Raw genomic sequence first — 5,912 nt, forward strand, 5'->3', positions numbered from 1 at the left:
GTATTATACGAATACTGTTCTTGTATACGAACGTATTGTACATATCATATACGCTCGTACAATGTTTGAACGTTCAACAAGTATACGACCGTATATAAAATATACGTTTGTATAATGTTTGAATATTCAAACATTATACGACCGTATATAAATATACGATCGTACAATGTTTGAATATTCAAACGTTATACGAGTGTATATAATGTATACGATCATAAAACCTTTGATTATTCAAGATTATACGGTCGTATAAACTGTATACGGTCGTATAATGTTTGAATATTCAAACATTATACGATTGTATACAATTTATACGACCGTATACACTTGAATAATCAGTTACAATTTTCTGTTTCAAATTCTTTTTTCAAATTGAATTATACAATCGTAATCGTTACGCCTATCTACGCTTTACTATACAAGACCATAATCTAACATGTTACGGAATTTGAAAGTTTACTATACGAAAACGTACCGTATAGGAAGAACGAGAAGAAAACGCCAAAAACGTCGAAGAACGCTGTCCAAGAACGATCCGAGAGAAAACTGAGAGAATTTTTGGTGGAATGTTGAGGCCGGAAATGAGGTCGTATAAAACTTATACGATCTTTTTTCCTTTGTATACGGGTCGTATAAAAGTATACGACCCGTATACAGTAATTTAATTTATTTTAATTTTGTCGTATACTTAATATACGATGACGGCATACGAGGCGTATATTTTTATACGGCCCGTATACAATTCAGTATTTTTCATTTATTTTCAATTACTATATGTGGAACTGACGAAAATACGGTCGGTATGCGTTAACGTTGATTCGTTTAAACATTTTTTTCAAATTCAATTTCAAAAAGTTGCCAAAACATTTATATAACGTGTATGTTGATCATTACAAATTGTCAAAACATGCAAATAACATTTTATATTCATAGGGCACCTAAATCTATGTAATTGTTACGCCCTAATTCGTATTTGACAAAAAGTCGCAGCGGAAACCCGTGCCATAAAATTTCTTTCATTATTAACGTCATGACTTACTTGAAAGTACGTTTTAATATGTATCTTTTACAAAAAAATTAAGCATAAGCCCTGATTACTAATAATACATATTCAGTTATTCCCGTACAATCTAGCTTGTGACTCGCTCTTCGAGCTCTATTCCTCGTGATAACCACCCGTGATTCGTACAACCTGCACTCACCACATATATTCATCACATTAGAATACAATACATAAACAAGACTCAATACATGTACACTTCCCATTCAGCTTTCTCTCTAACTTTAAGCATATCATTAGCGTATCCATTCCCTTGTGAGTCTTCAATAATGTACCTGCGTAAATCTTCGTTTTCCAGGTACATGATTAATATCATTAACACTTAACGTATCCAAAATCATACTTACATATACTCTGGCATACATCCATACCTCAATACATACATGCCTACACTCATACGTATCTTCATATATTCATAAATACACTTCTACATATGTACCTACTTTCATACGTCTCTACATTCATGCCTACGATCACACGTACTCCCATACATACACAAATACACATTTGCATACATACATACATTTCTACGCCTTCACATATATACATACATACTATCATACGTATCTTCATATATACATAAATACGCTTCTACATACGTACCTACATTCATACGTCTCTACATTCATGCCTACGATCACACGTACTCCCATACATACACAAATACACATTTGCATACATACATACATACACCTCTACATACATACATACCCTTCCTACATCATTACGTACATGCATACACTCGTACATATCTTTATACATGCATACATACACATCTACATACGTACATACTTTAACGAACACGTACTAGATCACGCGTACCTCTTACATAATCATACATTATTAACATGGGTCTTAGACTTAGCTTTATAGCCCATAAACATCTAAGGAACCATCAAAATCATGTTTGGAAAGTCCACCGTAGTCCACGGATATCAAACCGAAGCCCGCGGTACATAAATTAACTTAAATAACAAGATTTCAGCTTTTGGGACTTGGGAAGGCCGTCGGCGTCGGCGACGGGCCTTGCCTTTACCCGTAGCCAGAAACACCCGTAAACAGCTAAATAAGGCGTCTGGCAAACTGATGTTGTATTGTCGTTCGTACGCGCTAAAACGCGCATAACTTTTGAACCGTTTAACCTCTCGTTTCTTCCTACATGCTTGTAAATTCACATTCTATCATATTAACTTAAAATCCTACCTCCGGATTAAGGAAATTCTTAACTTAGAATCCCGCATTTAGGTACCATATTACTACATATTCTTTAGGATCCCACATTTAGGTACCATATTACTACATATTCTTTAGGATCCCACATTTAGGTACCATATTACTACATATTCTTTAGGATCCCACATTTAGGTACCATATTACTACATATTCTTTAGGATCCCACATTTAGGTACCATATTACTACATATTCTTTAGGATCCCACATTTAGGTACCATATTACTACATATTCTTTAGGATCCCACATTTAGGTACCATATTACTACATATTCTTTAGGATGCCACATTTAGGTACCATATTACTACATATTCTTTAGGATCCCACATTTAGGTACCATATTACTACATATTCTTTAGGATCCCACATTTAGGTACCATATTACTACGTATTCTTTATTGTGTCTTTTATCTTTGGGGTGTTACACGTTATGGGTATTCGTGCATAAAAAGGTCTACGACATACAAAACCCCATACTCCTCACTTTCATACTTGACCAAAACATTACACCAATCGATTAGCTTGTTTCTAAACTACTTTTAAGATCGTTTGCCCAATATACCCATCATGGGCGTTTTGGTCAACTTTATTCCCATCATTTACGACGAAGGACTTCATCACATATTTGATCTCAACATCATGTTTAATTAATTAAAACATTATATTACTTAAACAAACTAAGAAGTGATTACGGAAATCACTTACCTTGTGCATCCGTGTTCATACCCGCTTGCTTGCCTCATCTTGACCCGTTAGCCTTCCATGCTTGGTCCATGCTAGTGTGGTTCCTATTCTTTCATGCCGTCATGCCATAATAATGTTAGTATCATGCTCATTCATATTAACACACATTTTGCAACTCTTATCTACATTGACTTTCACTAACACGCATACGACATGATTGGTCAACCACATAGTTTCAATATCCTTGAAATCTAAATTCGTTATCACACATAACACATAATTGATCTAACACATATTCCATGATCTCTCGATTCTTATATTTGTGTCAAAATGCCTAACCATGCTATAGATTCTCTGTTGACTTTCAGAAAGTCAACCTTCTAGCATATAACTTCCAATTTCGAACACGCATTTATGTTGATATAATAGACCATATCAATGACATCATATAAATTTCCTACACAATGTTGTATAACACATACAACTACATGATCACCTAGTCACATAAACAATATACACATACTTATGTTTTCATAACTCTACATTCGACAACCGCATTGTTCAACATTCAATTAATCAAAATTATCATCTTACATACGTACACGACATAACATATGAAAGCTCGAGCTCGAGCTCGGCTCGATTCGAGCTTTATTTCGGAAGCTCGAGCTCGGGTCGAATGTAATTCTTCAAGCTCGAGCTCGGCTCGGGCTCGACTCGTTTAGTAATTTTTAATTAATTTATATTAATAATAATAATAATTATTATTATTATATATATAATTTCGTTATTTTTTATATTTATATAAATGGTAATTATTATTATATAAATATATGTTTAATATATTAATAAAAAATATATATAAATAGAAAGCTCGATTAGGCTCGCGAGCCGGCTCGAGCTTGATAAGCGAAGCTCGGGCTCGGGCTCGTTTACTAAACGAGCTTGTTTTTAGGCTCGGGCTCGAGCTCGAGCTCGTTTAAGCTCGGCTCGTTCGAGTTTTTTTTCGAGCCGAGCTCGAGTAGCTCACGAGTAGCTCGGCTCGTTTGCACCCCTAATGGCAATAAAACGAACCGGGAGAATTCTTCCTAGAGAACAACCCTTTATTGGAATTGACCCGTTTTGACCCGAACCCGTTTTGAGAAGTAGATTTAACAGGCTTTTTGAGAACAACTTCTCTTTCACTAACAGAAGAACTCGCAGAAGTAGCGATTGCCTTCGGTTTTTATGATAACTGTAGATTTTTCCAAAAGAAAATGATGATCAAAATCATGCTACAGATATATCACAAGAACACCAAGTTTAAAAAGCCTATAAAACTGAAAGTCACCATTAACAGAACATAATTCAACCATATAAACTTCAAAAACAACATAAAAACCTAACCTTGATTAAAACTGGAAACATGGTAGCAAACAAAAACAAAATCCTAATCTTGAAATTCTAATAAAAAATCCAGTATCTCACTAATCCTTCAATAAGGTCTAGTTTCATGAAATTCTCTTATAAACTTAGCATTATTCTTAATCATTAAACCAAAAGCACTAAACAAACACACTTAATTTCACTAACACTTCATGTAAACACTCTACAAACATGGCAACAGAATACAATTAACTAATTAAGTATCAAATTATACCTCGGAGCCACTAATCTGATGCTGAACAACCGAAATAGACCGCCTATTCCTCAATCACTATCCGAAACAACCCTTGCTGCACTACCAACATCATCACCGTAATTTCTCTTAGACACAGACCTCCCACGCCTCTTAGAACAAATTCACACTATCACCACCACCAGAAACAACAACCGAATTACCACCATTCAGACACCTCGAAACGGACCTCGGATAAATGGCTTAATATGTTATATTGATTTAAGCTTCCTTTTCTCCGATTGGCATATGCTCATTTAGACCTTGTTATATCGCATCGAATAAATGGCTTATTATATTGAATTTTGGGTGAAACTGGGATTTGGGGATTAGGGTTTTTGATGAAAGAGAGACTGGGTAGCTTTGTTGAAACACAGAACATGGTTGGGGAAGGAGAAATGGAGGGGGTAAAGAAGTGAAAAGGTTGGTCACGTAAACTAAATAAATTAAAGTGTGACTATAGAATAAGTATAGCCACATTTTTTACGGTCACAGTTGATAATGTTTAGCCACTTAAAAAAACTTATAAGTGACTAAATAATCAATACTCTTTAAGTGGTTTATATAAATCATCATTTAGCCATATCATTAAAAACCTATTATGACGGTTAGTAATATTTGGCCACACTTTTCTATCGTGGCTAGTGATTGTCATATTTTTTTATAAAAAGTGTGACTAAAGGTTTTAAAAAAAATGTGTTTCCGTCACATTAATTAAAAAATTAAACAAATACCGTGACAATAGGTTATATTTGGCCACATTTTTTAAGCTGTGGCAAGACATGCTAGTAACTGTCACACATTTTCTTAAAAATGTGGCTAAAGGTTTCGAACCGGTATACAATTGTCACGTTAATAATAAATTGTGTGGCTAGAAGTATTTTAAAATATTATAAATAACCTTTAGTCACACATTTTCTCATATGTGTGGCAGAGCGGTTTTGGAAAAAATGTGGCTAAAGCCCAGTTTTGACGTAGTGTCCAACATTATCACTTATCAATAAACTATTCATTTCACATTCGTACACATTTACTCTTAATCACCATAAATCAAGCGCATCAACTACGTGGCGAGCATCACACCATTGAAGCATAAGGTACAAGTTCTTAATGCATAATTTTACCAAACCATACATTCAAATCCGAATTCTCATGTGGACTCCACCTTAAGCACACTTAACTTATTATTTTGCTAACGGCTACACCATAAGCACCTTCTATACATACTTACCCACAACTTTCATATAATTTCACAATTTTGCTCTCTTAGGCATTTCAT

At 34.6% G+C, this 5,912-nt stretch overlaps 1 long non-coding RNA gene across 1 annotated transcript; it reads right to left on the minus strand.

The window, feature by feature from the left end:
• Positions 1–4,149: 4,149 nt before the first annotated feature.
• On the minus strand, positions 4,150–5,075 carry LOC118490222. Its single transcript, XR_004888700.1, has 2 exons — positions 4,616–5,075; positions 4,150–4,210 (listed from the first exon to the last, which is right to left on the minus strand). It is a non-coding gene; the product is annotated as an uncharacterized LOC118490222 (long non-coding RNA).
• Positions 5,076–5,912: the final 837 nt, after the last annotated feature.

Source organism: Helianthus annuus, chromosome 3, assembly GCF_002127325.2.
Source record: "Helianthus annuus cultivar XRQ/B chromosome 3, HanXRQr2.0-SUNRISE, whole genome shotgun sequence".
Taxonomy (NCBI): Eukaryota; Viridiplantae; Streptophyta; class Magnoliopsida; order Asterales; family Asteraceae; genus Helianthus; species Helianthus annuus.